The sequence below is a fragment of the Danio rerio genome, chromosome 19 (assembly GCF_052040795.2).
Source record: "Danio rerio strain M-AB ecotype USA chromosome 19, GRCz13ab, whole genome shotgun sequence".
In the NCBI taxonomy this organism is placed as follows: Eukaryota; Metazoa; Chordata; class Actinopteri; order Cypriniformes; family Danionidae; genus Danio; species Danio rerio.
This window is the reverse complement of record NC_141039.2, coordinates 18,785,904-18,799,131: the sequence shown is the minus strand read 5'-3', so window position 1 is coordinate 18,799,131 and position 13,228 is coordinate 18,785,904. Positions and strand designations below refer to the sequence as shown.

At 34.0% G+C, this 13,228-nt stretch overlaps 1 protein-coding gene and 1 long non-coding RNA gene across 34 annotated transcripts in view; one reads left to right on the top strand and one right to left on the bottom strand.

Annotated features, from left to right (window-relative positions):
* Positions 1 to 13,228, bottom strand: part of LOC147832527 (uncharacterized) — an 845,986-nt gene that overhangs the window by 637,080 nt on the left and 195,678 nt on the right. The window lies entirely within an intron of this gene.
* The window catches only part of thrb (thyroid hormone receptor beta), a 160,264-nt gene that overhangs the window by 108,825 nt on the left and 38,211 nt on the right, over positions 1 to 13,228 (top strand). For 12 of the 33 annotated variants that reach the window (XM_087293935.2, XM_087293927.2, XM_087293917.2 and 9 more), the window contains one exon: positions 1,417 to 1,474. The exons of 9 other annotated variants lie outside the window; for them this stretch is intronic. The gene's annotated coding sequence lies outside the window, so the exon portion shown is untranslated. Of the gene's footprint in view, positions 1 to 1,416; positions 1,480 to 13,228 lie in introns of all 33 variants that reach the window. 12 more of the 33 variants (XM_087293931.2, XM_087293925.2, XM_087293914.2 and 9 more) reach the window with 1 other exon arrangement.

Below are 13,228 nucleotides of genomic sequence, written 5' to 3'. Positions count from 1 at the left end.
CGGGCGATTGGAAATCCCGATAGTGGAAATGCTGCTATTGAGTTTCTTTTTTTCACACACACACACACACACACACACACACACACACACACACACACACACACACACACACACACACACACACAGTGGGTACAGAGTTCATTCAGACCCTTAGATTTTTCATTCTGTTATATTATAGCTATTTACTTTAATCGTTTAAGTTCATTTTGTTCCTTATCAATGTACACACAGCACCTTAAATTGACAGAAAAACAGAATTGTTGACATTTTTGCAGATTTATTAAAAAAGAAATACTGAAAAATTATATTGTTCTCATGATCACTGAGAATGAACATGTGAAACCAAGTTTTTTTTAAAGCAGATCATATTAGAGATTAAAAAGATACTTCATGCAGTATATGTTTGTCTAGTGGAAAGAGAGCAAATGGTTATGATAGTCAGACTGGACAAACTAATATGTTTTCGTAATGTGCAGTTTATTTCTCTGTGTGACTGGCTTAGATCTCAGATTTTGGCAATACTTCCCGAGTCTCATTAGGTCATATCGCAATATAATAGAACTATTGTAAGCAGAAGAAAAAGGGAATTTTCAGCATAAATGATCTACAGGCTAGATTAAACCTTATGAAGGACCAAATTCGGCCAGCTGGCTATAGTCTCCCCTTTGTCTTAACTAGTCTAAAGAGAAAGTAAAAAACCAGCTATGTCTACTTTAAAACGTGTGGGTAAAAAGTTTTGTATTAAAGAACTTTGTCACCTCAGCATGGCTGCATATACAGTTTTTGGAAGAAAAAAAAGTAAATGAAAATAATATTATTCCAAAATATTTTACAAAACAACCTATTTAAAGTTATGCATTTTATTCCTATGATTAAAAATGAATTTAGCTCAGTCTTCAATGTTTATTGTAAAATGCTGATTTGCTGTTCTGTTGCAATCAATTATTATTGGTACTTAATCATTAATCATCATTCATATACTCATAAATAAAAACAATTTTGTGGAAACTATAACTTTACTTTTTAGTATTCTTTGAGGAACATAACTAAATATGTGTTTCTTTAAAAATACAGTTTTGTAACTATAATGATAACTGTAGATTCTATATATTTGCAGTTGCTTACTTTAGACCAGGTATCACCAAAATTGTTTCTGGAGGTCCGGTGTCCTGCAGATTTTAGTTCCAACCCTAATCAAACCCACCTGAACAAGCTAAGAACAAGGTCTTACTATAGGTATACTTGAAACACCCAGGCAGGTGTGTTGAGGCATGTTGGAGCTAAACCATGCAGGGCACTGGACCTGCAGGAACGAGATTGGTGACCCCTGCTTTAAACTAATATGAGAAGGGAATTTAAATGAGATAGTTAGCGATAACAGCATATGTTTATGCATGTTTCTTGTTTTCTCTTTAGGGCGTTGCAAGAGGGGCTCTGGCTCTTATGACATGGTTTAGAGGATGAAAGGCAGGATGTAAGGTGATCATCTTTCATTTTGGTTGTTTTGTGTAATGTCTGTTCTTCTGTGAATCTATCATGTCATATTGTGGGCATAAAAGATATGTGTGCAGTGGAATTAAGGTTAATTTGCCCCCTCTTATTAGCCGTTTCCATTTGACAACATTTTTAAAGTTGCCATATAATGAAAATCTGGATATACCTGGGCATAGCTGAATAATAGGAGTTCAGTAAGAGGAAAACAAATCATGTATCATTGTTCTTTTCATATTGGATTTAGAATGGTCTTGTTTTGCCATTCATTTGTAACGTAACCTTAAAATTGTATTAGAGGGGTGACCTGCCCCCTAAAGCACCTCTTTTTTTATCTAGATTACAACAGAAATCATTTAAAAACATTTCATACAGAACATGTCTATACTTAGTTCTTTTATTAAACAACAAAGGAGCCCCATGTTATTTATCCTATTTACAGTCTGGCCTCTGTAAATTATGTGTAGTGAAATTCTGCTCCGATTCACACTTCCACCAGTGTAGAAAGAACATGTGTCGTAAAAAATGTAGTGCATCAAGCAAATACAAAGCCAGTCAGGAGTAAATAAATCCCGCTTTTTTTATTTGGATTTACACCAAATGTGTAATTGTTTGAGTGTTTGTGAGCGTAAATTACAAAAAAAATCTATGCAAACGCATGAATAGAGGCTAATTATCACCGCACAGCTTTTTTTGGTACAGGGCTAAGTTCATTGTATAAAACTTCTAACAGATCCCACAGACGTTTATGTCATCTTGAGAATTCTCTCTCTCTCTCTCTCACTCTCTCTCTCTCTCTCTCTCTCTCTCTCTCTCTCTCTCTCTTTCTCTCTCTCTCTCTTTTGTGAGAAAATAGAACAAAAGTTTTAAAACAGCTCCATTTTACTACTATAGAGATTTGGTGAACAAATGCAAGGGAATTATATTTCCATATATAATATATATGACTTGATTGCATATAAATATAATACATTACTCTAAAATTGGAGTACCTAAACTTTTTCATTCCAGGATCCATCTAGACAAGTCCTATCGATTTCAGGCCCCACCATAAAATTTAAAAAGAGCAGTTTTTAAATATCCCTTTTATATGAATGAAATATAAATGCAATCAATTGCAATACCAAAAGTCTAATTAAAATGGAAAGATATGATATCCATTCAATGGTCAAAACAGCAGCCTTATGGTTACTGGTTTACAAGGACATGCAACAATATTTTTAAAGAACTCAAATGTTGTAATTATTTGTTTATTTTTTATTATAATTGATTTGAATTGCTTTAAATTGTAAATTGTTACAATGTACTACTGTAACATATAAACTGAAGCTGTGATCTCTTGCCTTTTATCAGGATGAACTGCAGCAAATCATATTTTAGTTTCAAATGTATTTTTTTCGATAAAACATATTGATTACTGTAGGAAAGTTAGATATTGATCTTGTTACTGGGAGGAAGGAGGCAGAGAACCGACAATACTTTAAAGGTATTTATTAATAAAACATATGGCAGCTCCTCCCGTAGACTGCCACCTAAACCAAAACAAACCCAACATAACTCTGTCCAGGCCTGGACTTCTCTTCGCGTCCTCTGCCATCGTTTTTCCTCTTATTGTTCAGAGCTCTTTCCATGGGATTCGAGGCCGGTGTGCACCACAGTTCCTTCTCAATATTCACTTACTCGGCTGCCCGTTCCGTTCCCACTGCTCTTGGCCCCACCCACTTGCCACAATTACATTTATTCTGAAGTACATTAATTAAAAAGGTAACAATGTTAATTTGTTTATAATGAAACTTTAGGAGATTTATTAGTTAGAAGGATGTGCCTGCCCTGGTTGTTGTAACACAACATCTATAACCTCAGCCTTATTTTTGACAAACTGACATGCATGCAATGAGAAGGCTGCAGACCAGGGCCCTCGTGTCCAAAGACTTACGTAGAATTCATACTAAAACATGTGCATACGCAGTAAAAAAAAAATCAGATGTATGAAACACTGCGCGCGCGGAATCCCACGCATATTCTCTTTGTACATCCAAATTAAAGGGAAACTGAGTGCACGTGCATGAGCGCAAAACACCTCCCTGCCTCTTCCCCCTAATGAATGTGGTAATGACTCCACTTTGACAAAACCAAATGAAAAAGCAATGGCAAAAGCAAGCAAAAACAGAAACTTTGAATAGAATGTAAATTCTCAGCTCCTATCAGAGGTAGACTGGAAAAAAATGTAGTTATTTGCAAGTTTGTCGTCCAGAATTAATAATAAAAAAATAATTAAATAAAAAAAGGGTGGGGAGAGTTTAGCTGACACGGTTAATGCAGTGGGGTCTGAACATCACACTGAGTGAATTAAAAAATAAATAGTATGATGTAAAAGTGTAAAATTTTGTAGGTCTATTATATAGCGCACTTCAGCAGCGCAAGTGGCGTAGCTCGTAAAGCGCATGGCAACATGCTTTGACACTATCATTCATGAACCGTGTTCGAATTCAGCGTCTTATGATCTCATTCCCCTGGTTCAATCAGCCTGACAGTATTGCCAGGACAAAAGGCACAGCACTGCCTTGAGCTTAGCATTTACATTACATTGGGGAAGTAATGGTAAAAAATGATGGTAAAGACAAAATGTTAATGCCTCACTAGATTGCCAGACTTGTTGTTTCTTAGAATGTCATAATGTAAAACTCAAACAGTACAACTTTTCAATTACAGTATATACATTATTCTATTTTTTATACATTTCTCAAGTTCTTCTCAGCTTCACCTCTGTGAAGTTGGCACCCCATAAAAATCACTAAAACTATGTTTGCACCACAAACATTGCTTGTGCTGGATAGTTGACATCCTATATTTCTTCTTTGAAAATAATCAAAGTTTTTTTGTGAGCAGTGACATCACTCTCTGCTACATTTTGTCCAGAGATTGCAACTTTTTTGGTAAGTGTGACCTACCGATGCCTATTTGGGCCAATTATGATTTTCTTTCTAAAAATAAATTAAAATAAATAAACAATAATAAAGATAAAATGGACAGTTTCCCCAAACTCTGTTAACAACATTAAAAACTTGTAATTTTTCAGTCTATAAGACTGCCTTTTTTTCTCATTTAACAAAACTCCAAAGAAAAGCATATTTTTAGAATATATCATATATTTTATAAAATTATAGAATCACCACAAAAAAAAGATAAGGATATGTGAGGTGGTTTTTACAGTCAACATTTAAAAATTAACTATCTACTTTGGTTCCCTTATGGACAAAACATTTGTGCCTGAGGCCAATGGAAATTCCTGGTGCAGCAGGCCTTTAGCCTCATGTTCTGAATTCTAACTTTGCATGGCTCTACACAGCAAGCCATACCCGTGACAATAAATAATATTAAAATTAAAATAAGAACTCCTCTAAATTAATGAGGAGCCCAGAGTCTCATTTCCCGTTCAAAAGTTAAAAACAACAACAAAGACGAAAAGAAATAAAGTAAAATCTTATTTATTTGACGTTTAACTTAAAGGGTAGACAATAAAAAGCTTGTGGAGGTAAATGCCAAAATAACAAACAAAACCTCAACAACTAAATAAACTTTAAACCCTCTTACCAGCACATGACATAAAAAAACATTCACTTACCTCCCTACTAACCACAAAACATGAGAAAACGTAATAAAACAAAAAGGCACCCTCCTCAGCACACGTCTTCATATAGGTCAACACCCAGCAATCACTTTCAACAATTTAGCTGATTAAATACAACACAGCTTGTACTTCACAAAACAAACAACATAAGCTAGGAGAGGGGAGACTCTCCGAACGATTTTCCAGTCTGCTTTAAATTGTCTTCACAAACAAGCCGGCCTCCACCTGTTGACAGCTGATTCACCGATTTCATGATTCACTGATTTCATGATAAAACCGGACAGAGGCGGAGAGAAAAGAACCACAAGCATATGCACCACAAAGAAACTCACTACTTAAGATATATATATATATATATATATATATATATATATATATATATATATATATATATATATATATATATATATATATATATATATATATATATATTTATTTATTTATTTTATATTATTTTATAAAATTAAGGAAATATGTAACACCTCATCATCACCTACTGTTGCAGATTCATCCAAATTAGATCCATGTGCGTTACACATTGAAGGTGAATTAGCAACAGCAGTCAAATATTGAAACCAGATAGAAAGCAAAGGTGACTATGAATGCTTACTGTGCCCCCTTTAGATTTAAACCACAGTACCACAATGCAATCAGCACAATGAAATGATGGCATTGTCGTCTCTTTCTTCAGTGAAAATATCTCTTCAGACTGACATTTACAGTACTGACCCAGGATGCTGGCCGGTTGTGATTTAATTCACAAATGTGCTCTCTAGTTTGTGAATTTAGTCGCACTGGTTTGATAACCTAGAAGCACCCTTTTTCACTGACAATATAGCAAGCTGGTCAGATTTTAAAATAATGATAAATCCCATTGTTTCTTGTTTAAATAAACAATTATGTTTAATAATATGTATATTATGTAACAATTATTTTCATTTTTTTCAGTTTATTGTTGTGAAAAATTATGGTGCTCAAAATAAAGAATTCCAAACAATTTCAACAACTTCTGTTAAAGGTATACAATTATAGGAATACAAGGTTTATGAAAGATACATTAGAATGGAAAAGAGATAGGCAGAAATGAACAGAGTGGACAAGAGTAGACCAGGATGTTACATAACCACTATGACATATACATGCTACCAGCTGTTCTAGGGCAGTGAGAGTCTCTCTCTAATAAAAGGGATAAGTGTTTCAAGTCAGGGCAGTTCAGTATGTTGAATAATTGCCATCCTCAAATGCTAAACAATGTTATTTGAACATGTTACTGCACTTATGAAATAGTGTAGACACTAGATATAATAATCCTTCTTCAAAATATGTTTGGGACTTCTTTATATAATGGGAGGAAACTGCATGTATTTTAAAGCATTTTTAGACATATGCTTTTTTGTTTTGCCTAAGAGCTTTTACATGTCTTTTGTTTTAACATTTTAGCAGGTGTTGTAAATGCCTGATCGATCTTTTGCGCATAAGATAACATAAAGTGTGTCTGATAGAAAATTTAAAGGAGAGGTGCACAGTGTATTTTAAAGGCTTGGTTGTGTTTATTGGGTGCAAAAAAAGTTTAATTGTACTTTAATTGTATACAGCAACTCGGCTAACATGAAAACGACAATCATATATACTGGTTCCTCTAAAGGCTTGCCCTCAACTCAGGGAGGAGGCAATACATTTTAAAATTGATGGACCTGGATGAAATGTTAATCTCAGTGCCTACAATAACAAATTTCTTATATTTCTGATTTCTGATAATATGGTTATTAAATTAACAATGTTTTGAGTATCCAACACTCATTTTGCAAAATCAAACTGCATTTGAACCACACAGCAGGAATATGTTTATTGCATATGCATAAATGAAATAAAAATGTAAATTAGCAGAATTATTAGACATTTGTCATTAAAATATAGTCATAGTTCACTGCCAAACTTCTATGCAACTGATCTTGAGCCATTCCGAGCAGCACCTAGTTTGCATGATTGTTTTTGAGCTAGGCCTAGCTATATAATAATAATAATAATAATAATAATAATAATAATAATAATAATAATAATAATAATAATAATAATAATAATAAGCTAAACATGTTTGCAGATTCTGTCTGGCCCTACTTATAACTTAGCATATATATATATATATATATATATATATATATATATATATATATATATATATATATATATATATATATATATATATATATATATATATATATATGCTGATTATATCCGCTGAAATATTAGACCGCTTGTTTATTTTCCCCCCAATTTCTATTAAACGGAGAGAAGATTTTTTTTCAGCACATTTCTAAACATAAAAGTTTTTAAACTCATTTATAATAACTGATATATTTTCGGGCTCAGTTGGCGTTTCTGTGTGGAGGTTGCATGTTCTCCCTGCATTCGCGTAGGTTTTCTCCGAGTGCTCCGGTTTCCCCCAAAGTCCAAAAACATGTGGTACAGGTGAATTGGGTAGGCTAAATTGTCTGTTTTGTGTGTGCGTGCGTGCGTGCGTGCGTGCGTGCGTGCGTGCTTTTCCTTCCCAGAGATGGGTTGTGGCTGGAAGGGCATCCTCTGCATAAAAACTTGCTGGATAAGTTAGGCGGTTTATTCCGCTGTGGCGACCCCGGATTAATAAAGGGACTAAGCCGACAAGAAAATTAATTAATGATTTATTTTCTCTTTGCCATGATGACAGTAAATAATATCTGACTAGATATTTTGAAGACACTTCTATACAGCTCAAAGTGACATTTAAAGGCTTAACTAGGCAGGTTAGGGTAATTAGGCAAGTTATTGTATAACGATGGTTTGTTCTGTAGACTATTGAGAAAAAAAGTTAGCTTAAAGGGGCTAATAATTTTGACCTCAAAATGGCTTTTTAAAAATTTAAAACTGCTTTTATTCTAGCCAAAATAAAACAAATAAGACTTTCTCCAGAAGAAAAAATATTATCAGACATACTGTAAAATTCCTTGCTCCACTAAACATAATTTGGAAAATATCTAAAAAGGAAAAACAATTCAAAGGGGGGCTAATAATTCTGACTTCAACTGTATGAAGTGCTTTTTTTTAATCCAGAGGTAGACTTGAAGTGATAGAGGGAAGGTTTATGACCCTTTAACCTACTTTTATAGTTTTAAGAATCTATATGCTGACATGATCAGGAATGGATGACTAAAGCAAATTTGCAGTTGTTTTCTAGCCCATCATGTTGAGTCAATTTCAACTGTTGTTTTTAATTTTGAACTACAATAACAACACTTTTGTTAGTTGTAATAAAGACTTGAAGCAATTATTTTTAGCACAAACACACAGAACATTGAGTACACATAAATTGCATTGTTACCTTTTTATGTCCAACTAAACAGAGTTTAGTCATCTGCTTTGTGGTTGTGGAGAGATGCACTGGTGAACAGTTTAGAACAGTGCTTTTGTCATTAGAATATTGCAAAGATTTGAGTCAATGGGATTTAGGATCAGGAATGAAACTATTGTAAATAGTACATTCTAGTGTAGTTTACTCTAGCTTTTTATCTGTGTTTGATAAAAAGCCCCTTTCTTTATCTCAGAGGTGTTTCGATGTGTGTTTTTTAAGTTTATCTACAGTAAATCTGTTTTTACCTTTCTTTAATTTTTTCATTGACATTTCTTAATGTTTAATGACACATGCAGCAAATCGGTCAGAAGGCTACATTGCAATGTTCACACCTCTCCTCCAGATGTGTTCTGACTGGATTCATTGATGATATTATAATTTTTTTTTATCACTTAGAATTTGTGGGAATTTTAATCCATTTGGGTGAAGCAGGCTGCCCTGCAGAGACCCTTCAGTAATGCTCCAGCAACATGGTTGAGAACCACTGTTCTAAACTATTTACCTATTTATTAACTGGAGGCCAAATAACTAAAATAGCTTGACATCAACTGTGTAAAGCATTTCGGAAAGGCCCTTAAAGGACGTCCTCATCTGATGTTGCGAGAAAGCGGTTTCAATTGTTCTGTTCATCCGCAGATGTCAAACTGATGGTAATGCTCCTCAGAGAAGAGACAGGGCTGTGGGGAATGTCATTTCTGGAAGCCTGCTGTCCTAAAACCATATACAGTTCCACTGAAACATTCTTCAAAGCAAATGAAAGCCTGTGCTTATTGCTAACCATGAAGTAGCATGACAGATCCATTTTGCATTACTATTTTGTTTTTTTTAGTGTCTACAAAAGAATGTTAAGGGATAAATGTTTAATGTGCACTTATCCCAGTTTGATGTGTGGACATAACTACAAGTAATTAATAGGTTTATTCTGTTAAAAGTGTAAATTTTGATGCTGTAGTACTTTTATAACATTTTTGTTTGTTTGTTTGTGTGGTTAAACTCGACATGATTCTCTAGTCTCTCACTCAAGTCGATGCATGTTTTGGAATGGATTGTATCTGTTTGTCTGATAGATGTGTAAATTGTTTTATGTCTTGTATTTTAGTATTCTGATTCAATATCATTGGTTTTTACGTGGTTGATGCTTTATGTAATTATACTTTATCCCGCATTGTGGATGTTGCATTATTTGTTGTATCGTCACCTTACCTGATTGTTATTTTGTTGCTGAGTTGTGTGTGTAGAAATGTTTCTCAACCATGTCTTTTAATTGCTAAGACCAATAGCCCACAGTCCTATATATACAGTTGAAGTCAGAATTAGTAGTCCCCCTGTATTATTAGCTCCCCTGTTTGTTTTTCCCACAATTTTTGTTTAATGGAGAGCAGATTTTTTTAACGCATTTCTAAACATAATAGTTTTAATAACTCCTTTCTAATAACTAATTTATTTTATCTGTGCCATGATGACAGCTTAAAGTGACATTTAAAGACTTAAGTAGGTTAATTAGTTGAACTGGACAGGTTAGGGTAATTAGGCAAGTTATTGTATAACAATGGTTTGTTGTATAAACTATCTAAAAAAGGTTAAAAAAGAAAAAAGAAAAAAAAAACAATGCAAAGGGGGTCTAATAATTTTGACTTCAGCTGGATGTTGTTTCAGAACTGTGAAGCCTTTTTAAAACTCTAATTTGGCCTTTCTGTTTTTGAGGCTTGTTGGTGAACTCTCTGTATTCACCCTGATGAAGTCTTCTCTTGATTGTGGACTCTGACACACATGCACCTCCCTCCTAGAGAGTGTTTTTGTTTCCAACTGTTGTGAAGGTTTTTTTCTTCAGCAGGAAAAATAATTCTTCAGTCATCCACCACAGTTGTTTCCATGGTCTTCCAGGTTTTTTGGTGTTTGCTTTTAGGAATGTTCCAAACAGTTGTTTTGGCCGCTTGTAATGTTTTTGCTATCTCTCTGATGGGTTTGTTTTGTTTTTTCACCCTAATGATGGCTTGCTTGACTGAAAGGGACAGCTCTGGGGGTCTCATCTTGAGAGTTAACAGCAAAAGATTCCAAATACAAATAACACACTTGAAATGAACTCTGAAACTTTTATATCCTCAATGTAATTGGGATAATGAGGGAATCACACACTCGACAATGGAACAGCTTAGCCTCAGAATACAAGTATGCAAGCGTTCACCTAATTTGGATGTAAATACCCTCAAATAAAGCTGACATTCTGCAGTTAAATTACATCTTGCTTGTTTTATTTTAATTTCATTGTGTTGATGTATAGAGCCACTTTATTTATATACTTTCTTTTCTCACAATTGCATTGAAAAAAAGTATGTAATAGGATCAGCACTGAGATAACACAAGTGACAACCGAATCTGTCCGTTTATTCTTTGATCAGACACATTGTTCTGGTGAAAACACCATCTGCTGACCTCATTTATGCTGCCGTTACCATGTCAATAAGCCTATATTTAATATATTTTTCTCTCTACCAAATTAATTAATAGTTCAGCCCATCACATGATCCTTTCCATGTAGATGCAACAGTTATACAAACATATTAGTTTTGCTCTGTATGAGAGACAGTTGCTCTCTGTGTTTTTTTTGTTTTTTTTAAAGCAGATGCCACAGTGCTAAACAAGTCAAGTTGCCTATTTCGCCTTTATTTATTTTTTTAGTACAAAGAGCATGGCACACAAGCCATTTAATGTAATGAACGCTTGGATCATCGCCTTTTATCAAAGTTGTACTAAAACTATTAAACAACAGCTATTTTTGTCTTGGGACAATTAAAAAAACATTTTGATCCACTTAAAATGTTGACTACTATATTTTACATTTATTTACAATAAAATAGCAGCTTCCTTATTATTATTATTATCATTATCATTATTTTTATTATTTTTTTTATTATTATTACTGTCATTTTTAGTTTTTCCTCTCTCTCTTTTTTTTTTAATCTTTTTTTCTGAGCGATTGTCTCAGTCCCTGCCCTGTCTGGTTGGAGTAGGTGTGGGTAGGTGTGATGTGGGGTTGGGTTCCTTGTATCTCCAGTTTATACTAGCTTGTCTCTGTATGTCCAGTTTTCCTTGTTGGTTTAGCACTTCATATCTTGCCTTCCTTTTTTTTACCACATATTGTATGGTACACATACATGTATTTGAGCATGTACAAGAGATGCATGCAAAAACAAAACTAAATAGGCCTGTCTGGTAAAAGGGTCTGGCTCCTAAACCTAATAACTGGTTGGGCCACTTTTAGCAGCAACAACTACAATCAAGCATTTTTGATAACTTGTAATTGGACTGTTACTGCACTGTTGATGAATTCTGGCCCACTCATCAATAATTTATAAATGTTTTGTTATTAAAGAAAGGATCCATACGAAAGGCTGATGCTACATTATCAGACCTTAAATGGGATGTAACTGGGTCAGTACACGGATATTTTAGACCAACTTATTGCTCTGAATCACAACCTGTAAGCGTGATTAAAATGGTTGCCTCCTTGTTCTGTTTTGTAATAAAAATATGTAATTATTTGTGTGTTGTATTCACTCTGTACAGCTTGTACTGTATCTCTTTGGTTAACTGGCCATGGGACTATTCACATATTGTGTCTAAAACTGGTTAGAAAACAATGGGAGTGCCATTTCCTTTACCAGTTTTAACATGCTTTTGATCCTACTTCTAATTGTATCTCTCATTGCTAGGCCACCATCAGCTGTTCTTCCACACCGTTGTGTGCTATGAAACCATTCGCTGTGATTTCAACTGTTTTAGTAAGGCTGACCAGAACGTACCTCTGATGAGCTCATGCATACCATGGTCAATTTTCAAAATAGTTCAACTTTTGCTGCTGTGTCAGTTATTACTGCATGTATGTTGTTGTTATTACTTGGGTTTATGGTTAAGAATAGAGCAATATGCTGAAGTGACTGCACTGATTTATCATTTCTTTGGAAAAATTAATCACTCAACAAATAATATGGGAATCAGGTAAAAATAAATGAATGAGGACCATCAAAACCAAGCTATTAATTTTTAAAACCATAATAGTGGCTCTGTTGTTAATTCTGCCAATGGATATTCATTTAACTGTTTAATTTTATAATTTTAAAACAGCAAAAGAAGTAAATAAAATAAAACAAGCGTCTCAAACTGTCATCTGTGGCTTTTCTGTTGCTTAGGCATTTGTGCTGTTATATCTGAGTAAAAAAAATTGGCCTCTCAAATTCATTTATTAGATTTTTTAATTTTGGCAAAAGAAAAATGTACATATGTGGTTTCAGCTACCAGATGGATTTACTGTTGATCTGTCCAGTTTTGTGTGGCATTCATCCCAGACCACAAGTGGTTTGAATGAGTGCGTTCATAGGGCATGTATTACACATTTACATTTCACAGGCAAATAGATATTCTGGTCAGATTGTTTTTTTTTTGTTGTTTTTTTTTTTTGGGTTTGATTTGTCAAAAATATTAGCTTGATTTTTCTTAAGAATAATCATAAAATAATCAAAACAAAAACAAACAAAAAAACATCCAGTGGAAAATAAAAGGAGAAGTGAGAAATGCAAAAACACACGAGGATCATTCATGTTAGCCAAGACTGGGTATACAGAGAATAATTGTCTAGTCTCGCTCTTTCGCACAGGATCGCAGGAATTATCAAAACATGTATTTCTTTGTTTCTTTATTTATTTATTACAAACTGAACACTC